This window comes from Mastomys coucha, unplaced genomic scaffold (genome assembly GCF_008632895.1).
Source record: "Mastomys coucha isolate ucsf_1 unplaced genomic scaffold, UCSF_Mcou_1 pScaffold15, whole genome shotgun sequence".
Lineage (NCBI taxonomy): Eukaryota > Metazoa > Chordata > Mammalia > Rodentia > Muridae > Mastomys > Mastomys coucha.
The window spans coordinates 16,453,151-16,464,297 of NW_022196897.1; positions in this window are offsets into that span (position 1 = coordinate 16,453,151).

Genomic DNA, 11,147 nt, shown 5'->3' on the forward strand with positions numbered 1-11,147 from the left:
TCACTCTCTTCTATGCCTATTATCCTTAGGTTTGGTCTTCTCATTGCATCCTGGATTTCTTGGATGTTCTGGATTAGGAGCTTTTTGCTTTTTGCATTTTCTTGGACTATTTTGTCAATGTTTTCTATGGTGCCTTCTGCCCCTGAGATTCTCTCTTCTGTCTCTTGTATTCTGTTGGTGATGCTTGCATCTATGACTCCTGATTTCTTTCCTAGGTTTTCTATCTCCAGGATTGTCTCTCTTTCTGATTTCTTTATTGTTCTTATTTCCATTTTTTGGATTCTGGATGGTTTTGCTCATTTCCTTCACCTGTTTGATTGTGTTTTCCTGTAGTTCTTTAGGGATTTTTGTGTTTCCTCTTGAAGGGCTTCTAGTTGTTTACCCGTGTTCTCCTGCATTTCTTTGAGGGTGCTATTTATATCTTTCTTAAAGTCCTGTATCATCATCATGAGAAGTAATTTTAGATCTGAATCTTGCTTTTCCAGTGTGATGGTGTGTCCAGGACTTATAATGGTGGGAGTATTGGGTTCTGATGATGCCAAGTAACCTTGGTTTGTGTTGTTTATATTCTTATGCTTGCCCAGCATCATCTGGTTATCTCTAGTGCTACCTGCCCTTGCTAAATCAGACTGGAGTCTGTCCTTCCTGTGATCTTGGTTGTGTCAGAACTCCTCAGAGTCAAGCTGTCTCCGTGATCCCGTGATTCTGGGATCCTGTGACCCTGGGCTTGTTAGAGCACCTGGGAGCGGAGCTTCCTCTGGGTGTTTTGGGACTGGCTGCAGAGTTTGTGCCCAAGGTCTGCTCAGGGCACCCACCAGCCCAGACAGACCAGAAGCAACCTGAGCCACTGGACTGGTGGAGTTCCTGTGTGCCTGGGTCCTGCTGATCCCAGTTACTCCCAGTATTGGGACAGATGTGTCCTCCTCACCTCTGATCCTGGGGCGTGTTAGAGTGCCTGGGAGTGGAGCTTCCTCTGGGTGTTGTGGGACTGGCTGCAGAGTTTATGCCCAAGGTCTGCTCAGGGCACCAGCCACCAAAAGCATTTTCTTCCAGCTTTCTAGTATTTGGGCCTCTGGCAGGAGGTGCCTCCCATCCTTATTCAGGGTCTTCCTACTTCAGTGGATGCAATCAAGAAAATGCCTTATAGGTGTTCCCAGAGGCTTGTCTCGTAGTTGATTCCATATCCACTGAAATGACAAACAAGGTTTACCATCACAGTAAGCAATGCTGTGATCAGCTAGAAGCCAATCAGCTTCCCGCAGCTCTTTGGTTCTGACCTTGGGCCATCTACCGCACACAATAAACAGTTGGAGTTTTGTTGTTGTGTTGTTTTATGCGGTGCTGGGGGTTGGAACCCAGAGCCTTCACTATGCTAGTGCTTCTACCCCACAGTCGAGCAGTTTTGCTTTGTTAAGATTATTTCTCTATTTTATGTGTACGGGTGTGGTCTGCGTGTATGTCTGTGCACTATGTGCATGCGGTTCCGGCAGTGGCCAGAAGAGGGCCTCAGATCCTCTGGGACTGGAGCTCTGGGAGGTTGAGAATTTCCATGTGAGAGCTGAGACTAAACCTGGGTCCTCTGCGAGAGCAGCAAGTGCTCCCAATCGCTTACTCATCTCTCCAGCCCAGCATTCTATGTTTTGCAAAGTTGCACGCTGAGGATCTGGAGACCTCGTCTGGACCAGCTCTTTCCCTTCTGCAGCTCCAGAAAACACAAATCCAGAAGAGGAAGCCATGACAGAGATTTGGGGAACTCAAGTTTGCAGGAGACATATGACCAGAGAGTCCTTAGGGTTGGGACACTGGACAAGTGGATCTTGTGCCCTTATACAAGCCTTGTGCTGAGCTTTATGCCCATTTATACTTCTATTCCAGCAGTCACTGGTCCCCAAAGCCTGAGAAACAGAAGCCAGAGCCTAGGGTCACGCCTTCTTGCAGTGGGCAACTTAGTTCTCAGGACACATCCCTCATTTTGAAATGAGCATTGTGATGACAGGGGGCAGCAGAGAGTCCAACTCCCAGCCTGTCATCCTGACCTCTCCCTCTACCCAGCTTCCTGCTCATGATCAGAGGGTCTCCTGAGGTTCCCCTTGCTGACTCTAGCTTGGAAACCCTAGAGGTCTCCAGGGCTACCACAGCTCAACTGAGAGCCACCTCCAGTCTCACCCCATCCTCCAAAGACACCCCCAGCCCCCACCTCTCCAAATTGGGAATGACTTTCCCAGCCTGCATGCTACCAGCCTGTCCCTTAGGCCAGGCCTCACTTCAACACAGCAGCTGCTAAACTGCCCAGAGAGGGTGCGACTAATATCCTGCAAAGTTTGCAGGCTGAGCTGGTACAGGGACACCCACACCCTATCTGTGAAGGGCATTTGTGGGGTACCCTCCCTTCGAACTTTCTAGAAAGGCCCCCGCCCTTCTCTTTCTTGCCCTGTGGACGGGGGTGGATGGCAACACCAGGGCTTCCTCTTTGCCCAGCTTGCTGGGCAGTGACAGAGCCGCTTGCAGGGTCACCAAGAGCCATCCAACTGCTCTGCCTCTCCTCCCAGACGTCCCAGCTTGTACCTGCAGCATCCCTGGGCTGCCGGGAAAGGGCTTATCTGCACAGGGGTTTTGGGTCCTGGGGTAGACCCCTTATCTCTCAGCCAAGGGCCTGCCCTACAGTTGGGGCTTTGTAATCTGACATTGTGATTTCTCATCCTTGTTTTTTCCCCACCGAGGGAAGATTTGCTGAGTCATGCTGGGGAGGTGGTTGAGGGGGTTGAGGGGGTCTAGGCAGCTGGAGGGCTCTGATAAGTCTGAGGCTGAGCTAAGCGGCGCTGGGGAGCTAGCAGGAGGAAACCCAGAGCTGACAGTTTCTAGCTAAGATTGACGTCTTCTGTAGAGCTGCCCCAAGGAGGCTGAGCCCAGAATCCAGAAGCTCTGCTTCTGAAGAGTATAGGCCAGGGCCCTGGGGTGGGGGTGGGTGGGTGGGTGGAGGAATGCATGCCTTCCATGCTTCTCTGCATCCTGTGATTGTCTGGACTGTGACAGTGGTCATGGTAGGATGCATTAGATCGATATACACATTGACTTCATGAGGCCCCAGAAGGGTAGTGCTGGGCCAGGCCTCTCTAGTGGGGACAGCTGGGGCAGCTCGGAGGGGCCTGGAGGGGCCTGGAGGGGCCTGGTCTCTTCAACCAGCCTTCACTTGTCTTCTTCACTAAAGGCCATCTTTATTTTAGCAAGTCAAATCCCCTCATGCTTCTTCTGTATACATGACTCTTCAGGCTGGGCTTAGCAACTCCCTTGGTGTCTCTGAGCCCTCTGAGTATCCTTCCTCCCCAGGTCTCGCCTCATAGGGAGCAACCCAGAGCAGAACCAACCAGTCTTAGGCTCTCTCCAACTTTTAGGGGGAGTTGTTTTCTAAAAGTCTGGGACCTGTCTGATGCCAGCAAACCCTCAAAGGAGACAGCAGGCTCCAGAGTCCCCTACTGGTTGGGGAGCAGAGGCAGTGGCTAAGAAAGGTGTCCTGCCTCCCACACATCTCTACATCTCTCTTCTGTACACTTTCTGCCGAGTGCTATGACCTGGTTTCTAGTGCCCGATCCCCCAGTGCTCTCCAGGACCTGGCAGTTGAGTAGGCCACACACAGATTTGGGGATTACGCTGGGCATAGGGAAAAGGCAGACAGATGGGTCCAGTGAAGGCAGAACTGGGGGCTTCCCCATGATGCTGTCTACCTCATTTATTTCTGATTCCCTGAAGGCCAGTGTGCAACCACTGCCCTGAGGAAGGGGGGGTGACTGATACCCCCGAGTCTTTGGCCACATCCCCTGCTGCTCCCAAAAGGGACTTTGGGCACAGGAAGAGCTGCCCACAGTGGTCGCTTTGGTCCCTTCCTGTTGCCCAACTGAGCTCGGAGATAAGTCCTTGTGCTGCCCGGAGAGGCCAGAGGCCCAGGCCTTCCCCAGAAATCATGTCAGAATCCTCACGTGGAGGAAGGGGTCTGAGGACCATGATAACCCCTCTATTTTTAAGAGATCCGGGAGGAAGTTCTAAGTCACCAATGGCAGAAATAGCTCCGAGCTTCTGCCTGGTGCCTGTGGCTGCAGCTGGTGACAGGGTCGAGTGAGGAGTGTGTCACAGTTGGGACCATCACTTAACGGCAGGGCACCACCTGTGCCCCAGTCTGACCTGGAAGGTTGGGCCTGTTCCCCCAAACTAGAGTTATTCCTAAGGATAATACTGATAGCCACATTTATCATGCCCCATTGCCTCATGGGAGGCGCTGAAATCATGCCACAAGTTATGGAGGAGAAGTAGCTCATGAGGAAGTTTGGGGTCTGGGTTGGAGCAGGGTGGTCGGGAGAAAGCAACATTGATGGGAAGGAACATGCACTGGGGTAGAGGAACAGGAAGAACAGAGCTCCATCGTCTCCATCGTCAGGGGCATTGGTGTGTGCTGGCTTCAGCATACTATCTATGAATCCACAAGTGGTATAACTTCTCTGGCCTCAGTTTCCCTCCCAGGGAAATGGGAGTAGTAACAATAGCCTTCAAACTTGTTAAATATGCTTCTTGCCCCATTGTCTGGTGCTTTGGGAGTTCCCGAGGAATGTTAGATCTTAGCTTCTTATCAGCGATGCCAGGAAGGAGGTGAGCAGCAGAAACAGCAAATGTCACTTTTCTATTGTCCCAATCTTCATGGATCTCCATGGTGTGGCTTCTTTCCAATAGGCAATGTTCATTCCCCACCATTGCCACCTCCACCCTTCATTCCCTCATTTAGGAATTGACAGAAGGTCTGGGCATGGTGGCTCACCCATCATCCCAACACTTAGCAGGCTGAGGCAGGAATATCAAGATTTGAAAGCCACTCTGGCTATGGAATGAATTTGATACAGCCTGAACAACAAAGCATGAGTATGTTTCAAAAAGGAAAGAGAGATGACAAAAAGCAGTCTGCAGGTTGCTGGGGAGGTGAGGTTCAGAATTCCAGAGATGGCCAAGGCGAGGGGTGGCAAAGGCAAGGAGCCTTCTAACCAAGGCACCCAACCATACCCGCAGCCAGCATCCCATATACCATACCATCCCTAGCCCTAGCCCCATCCCACTCACATGTCCAGGGCTGTCCTTCCACACCCAGGGCTTTTGGTGAGGCCTCCTCAGGCCACCCCTTGACTTGGTGACTCACCCCTCACTATACCTCTCTCATCAGCTCTGTTTATTTTATGCCTCTCACCTCCGGGGAGAAGCTGAAATTGTTGGCTGGCATCCTGAGACCCTAATCTTTCTTCCTAGAAGGTTGCCTGGAGATGACAGACCAATGATGGATCTGTATGAGTGACAGTCAACTCAGTGAGACCATCATTGTGCTTTTGCAAGGGTCCTGGGTCCAGGTGTCATTACTTCTCTTCTGGACATGTGGCTTGCTCTGCAGTTGCCTTAGGCACCTGCTTGGGCCTCATGTAGGCAGAAGGGGACCTTCAGATGCAGCCTGGTTCGGGGTTGGAAGGCCCAACTCACCACCCCTCTTCCCAAGAGGCAAGGAAACACAACAGAACCTTTCCCCCTTCCTGTCTGTCTGTCTGTCTGTCTGTCTGTCTGTCTGTCTGTCTGTCTGTCTTCCCTTCCTTTCTTCTTTGCTTCCTCTTCCTTTCTTTTCCTTTTATTGACTTTTTTCCCTCTCTCCATTCTCTACTGTTTATGTATTTCAGACAGGCTCTCATGCAGCCCAGGTACCTCAAACTCACTATATTATTGAGAATGATGCTGAATTCCTGACCCTCCTGCTTCTTCCTCCCAAGCACTGGGAGCACCACCATGCTGAGATCCAATTTAGGGCACAAGCTTAGTAGGCACACTACCAACTGAGCTTCACAATCCCTCTCCCTTTCTCTCCCTTTTAAAACAGAACACATAATCGCTCTTCCCTGGCTTTCTCTCCAAAACACTTTTGGTTATAAAAATCATGGAAACCTCAGAAGAAAGTAGCAAAAAGGATAAAAAAAAAATCATACTCAAAGTTAACACTGGGATCTGTGACTCTCTCCATAGACGGCTCTCATGGCAGAGAATCAGGCTCAGGGCAGCTGTGCCGAACACCAGGAGTGACATCATCCCAAGTGACTTTCCCCTGTGTGTCCCAGAGCCCTCTCTAGAGCTGGGATAGGAGGTCTCTGAGGACCCCGCGGCCCACCCCCGGGTCTCCTGAGCCCTTGTCTTCAACCCCAGGTCTCTACTCTCACTCTGAGGTTCAGTGTCTTTATTCCTGGGCAAGGCTAAGCTCATCAGCAAAGGTCATAGCATCCAACAGGTGCTGGGCTGCACAGTCTAGTGACTTTGCTAGATGTAAAGTGAGTTCAACTGTGACCTGAGAACTTAGGGCAGAAGGAGGGGATGGCATGGGAAAGAACAGTGACATAGCCTCAATGTTCTGTGCTCCTAAAACCTTGTCCTCATGTGTCCTGAGGCATTGGAACCTTCTAGAAAACAGGATTTTTTTTTCTTTAGAACTTGCACAAACGCTGGACCACAGGAGCCATGTTCCCCTGTTGGATGTCTGTGGCAGGGTCCTCAGCCTGTGGCTGCCTGGGACTGGTTCTCAGCTGTGACTGCTGGTGTCACAACAGTCGCCAGGGCCCAGGAACACTGAGGCCTCATTTCCCTTCCCAGCTCTTGTCTCTGGGTAAAGTAGTTGGAAGTCTCCTTCTCTCCTGTTCCCCCCATTTCCCGCGCTCTGGTCCACTGTGCTCCTGATAACACTTGGAAGGCGCTATCTACTCAGGAGTGTCCTCCCGCCCAGCCCACTGCCAGGCTCCATGCTGACAGTTGGCAGCCGGCACAGGCTGATAAACTTATCAGGCCAAACCTGAGCATGGCTAGGTCAGAATGTGTCCTGCCTCAGATTTCCCTCCAGTTGCCTTTCTGCACTCACTGTCCCCAAGAAGCACAGGGCCAGCCTGGCTCCTGGCAGGGCCCAATTCCAACTAGGTCTATGGGGGTCATTAGGGTGGCATCCTCCCAGAACTAATACTGTATATTCTGGGAACAGTCAAGTGTCCACTGTCCAGACCGCAGTTCCTAAGGCAGGGCCCTGCTCTACCTAGGAAATCCTGTCCCAACTGCCAAGGATCCAGGCCCCTGTAGACATAAATTTACTAGGGACAACTAGGTATTGGCCTCAAATGATAGGACCTAGCATCTGCTAACAGATTGCTCCTGGGTCTGGGTCTGGGTCTGGGGCAAGCCATCCAACATTGCTAAGGCAAAAAGAAACATGTCCCCAAGGAGCCATGCAGTTATGTAACAGGAGCCTGGAGAGGCTGTCAGTTTGAAGGGAAGGGGCAGAAAGACAAACCTCAAATTAATATAAACCTCAAATATAAAGCTCAAGTTATATTTGAGCTGAGGGAGTCTTTTTTTAATACCAATGATAATGTTATCATTCATGCCTGTTGCAGAAAAATAGTGTGCACAGGCATGCACCCACATGCTCACAGCATACACACACACACACACACACACACACACACACACACACACACACACAGAAGACAGAAGCGCACACATCCCCTCCCCTCAGCACAGATCCCCTCCCATCAGTGGTGGCCTCCTTGAACACCCCTGCACACTTCCTCCCTCTATGTGTGCTTATAACGAACAGAATAGTATCATAAAGCATATGCTGATTTTTTAAAAGTTTATCTATTTTTGTGGGTGGGGTGCTTTGTCTGTCTGTCTGTCTATGCATTACCCATTTACCTAGTGCTCTCTGAGGCCCTGGGACTACAGTTACAGATGGTTGTGAGCCATCATATGGGTGCTGAGAATTGGACCTGCGTCCTCTGGAAAAGCAAATGCCAGCCAGTGTTCTTTACCATCAAGCCAGCTACCCAACCCTGCATATCGGTTTTTAAAATTATGTGTATGTGTGTGTCCCATGGTTAGTGTCCCAAAGTATGTACAAGCACCTTGCAGAGGTCAGAGGCATTAGACTCCCTGGAGCTGTTGTTCCAAGGGATTGTGAGCTGCTCAACAGAGATGCTGGGACCAAACTTAGGTCCACTTCAAAAGAAGTGCTCGTTTTTAACTGCTGAACCAACTTTCCAGCCCACCTGTGCTGATTTTTAAACTATCTTTCCACTTGAAACAGCTTCCTTTTGGATGTGTCAATTCTGTAAATGTATTTTCTCTTACATTTCTCAGGCATACACATACCCTAAATCCAAGGTTCTTTGGCAAACAGCAGGGGAGTTTGCTCACCGTCTTTTGCCAGCCCCCAGAAGCCTGGACTAATAATACGTTGGTGTGCCTTTTCAGGCTTGTCTTCTAAAATATTCAGTGGGCCCTGGGTATCAGGGGAGAACTCATCTTGGAGTCACCACGGATGCTCATCTCATATAAAATGACCTAGTATTGATTTGGGGCTTTATTTTGTTTGTTTTTGTTTGTTTGTTTTTGAGACTAAAATCTTTCATACTGGAGGCTGATTTTGAAGCCCTCATGTAGCTTTGAATTTCTGATCTTCTGGTGAGAGCTGGGATTATAGGCTCACGCTGCGTCCTGATATTTGCAAACAGTCTACACACCACCCTGTAAATATTTATTTTTGACTGTTTTTCCCCCCAGTTTTCCTCTGCTGTCACAGAGGACCCAGGTTCACACACACCCCAGTATCCACGTGGCGAGCTCACAAGTGTCTGTAGTTCAAGTTCCAGGGGGATCCAGTGCCATTTCTCCGGCCTCTGCAGGCACCTGCACATAAAGTCACAAATGCACATCCACATAAGATAAAAATAAGTGAATCTTAAAAACAAAACTAAGGCTGGAGAGATGGTTCAGCCCAAACTGCTCTTCCAGAGGTCCTAAGTTCAATTCTCAGTAACCACATGGTGGCTCACAACCATCTGTAATGGGATCAGATCCCTTCTTCTGGTGTGTCTGAAGACAGCTACAGTGAACTTATCATATATATGAAATAAATAAATAAAACTTTAAAAACAGAACCAATGAGAAAGGCTTGGGTATGGTTAGCTCAGGCTCTTTATTGCCCATAAAGTTCATCTCCTCGCTTGGCAGGCTCAGAGGCTGAGCGTGGAGGGTGTCAGAAAAACAGATCTCTGCTGTTTGGATACTGCTGCGCTATCATGCTCTGGTGCTTCTGCTCAGCCTTATAGGCACCCCTTCAGACCAGTTCTTAAAAACCACACTCTCGTTTTTCAGACCATGTACAGATGTGCCACCAGCCATGGGGCCAGCTGGTTCTCCTGGGCCCTGAGGGTGCTTTCTTTCTTTTTTATAGACAGGATGCACACCCATTGCTCCCCCTAGGAGTGGAATAAGTGTCAAGGGTTGATTACAGTTTTAAAAACCTTTACTGGGGCTCCTGAGCTAGGGCGTGAGACTGAGCAGCCTAATGACAGGGAGCAAAGAGTGTGCTCCCACAGAGGGAGCACCATGGATGTATGGAGAAGACCTGCTGCTCTTCTGGAGTGCTCAGGGCTAGAGGGCAGGCAGAGCTTGGCTCTCCCATCCTGTCCCCATCTCCTGCCTCTCCTTTGTCCTGGGACACTTTCCACTCCCCAAGGGCCACAGAGGTGCCTGTCCGCCTTAGTTACCCTCCAAAGCACAGCTCCCTGTTGTGTCTGTCTTCCCCATCTTCAGGCCCACAGACGAGCCTGTGCTTGAACCCACAGGGCCAAGATTCTTCCTCACCTCAGATCTTCCCCTCTGGAACTTCACCCAGTCACCCGAGAGGACATATGGGATGTGTAGGGCATGGACAGGGTGGAACAAGACTCTCAAATCTGGGGAATGAGGTCACCCATGAAAGTGGGGTCACCAAGAACAGCAAGGGCTAGGGCTCAACTGGATGATGGGATGGGTCACGCCTGGGTTTTAGGGACCCTTTGGGCTGTTCCAGTCTTAAAGGTAACATGGCCTCCTACCTCTGCACTCTCAAACGTCCGACACCCCGTCTTGCCTGGCCTCCACCCAGCCACCTCCTCTTCTCAGGCAGCACGTTCTAGCTGGGGGTAGAGAGGGGCAGTATGGGGCCAACTCAGCCACTCAAAGTCCTCGGATGACCTAGGAAACATTTCCATCCTTATCAGTGATTTACATGGCAGCCATGGGCCAGGCTTCACCCATATTCAAAGGGAGCACAGAAGCCAGAACTGGGGGTTCAGTGTCAAGGAGCCAACCAGGGAGATTTATTCCTAATGTGGCCAATTGGTTTCAGTACTAAACTACTGGTTTTTAAAATATTTCTTTTATTTTTAAGTGTGTGTGTGTCGGGGGGGGGGGTGCTGGTGCTCCTGGGGGCCATAGGCTGGATTTTCCTGAGGCTGGAATTATAAGCAGTTGTGAGCTACCTGATGTGGGTGCTGGGAGTCAAACTTGGCTTCTCTGCAAGAGTAGCAGCTCTTAAGCATTCTGAGAGCTTTTGTTTGGCTCTTCTCCTATGAGTAGCTGGCTGATGCTCTGTATGGGCTCACCAGCACCCCCAGGTCTAGGTTCCCCTCCATATCTCCCTGTCCCCCATAGAGGAGTTAGGGCTGTAGCCTTCTCCTACCTCCCACCACCCTCTGCAACTCCCGAGTCCGCAGCTGGAGGATTAACACTTTGAAAGCTGGATTCTGACAGGGCTCCTTAAGGTGTGTGACCTTGAGTGAGGGCCACCCTGTCTGGGTCTGTAACAAATGGAAGGGGACAGGTGATTTCCACAGGGTTGGATGGTGTCTCTTAGCTCATACAGTGATGAGGGTGGTGGGAATTTCTGGCCAGATGGGAGGTGAGGAGGCACCAGCTATAGAGGAAAAGGGTCTCTAACTTCCGTCAAATTCCAGTAGGTGGGTGGGGCTCACCACACCCACCCACTCTGCCTTCCTCAACAGGAGGTGTCGTGATGGAGACAGAGACTGTAGCCAGCGAGTCCCCACCGGACAAAACTATCACAGGCCAGGCTGTAAGGTACCTCCAGGCTCCCCCAGCCCCTGGGCAGCTGCTATGTGAAACCTATTCACAGAACCCCACTTATTGGTACCTGTGCCCACACCACCTTGGTCTGTGATTCCAAATGGAGAACCAGCCTAATCCCTGCTCTGAGGCTGCTGTGGTCCTTTCCCCTTCTGTGTTAGGGGCGCCCACGGGACAAACTGACT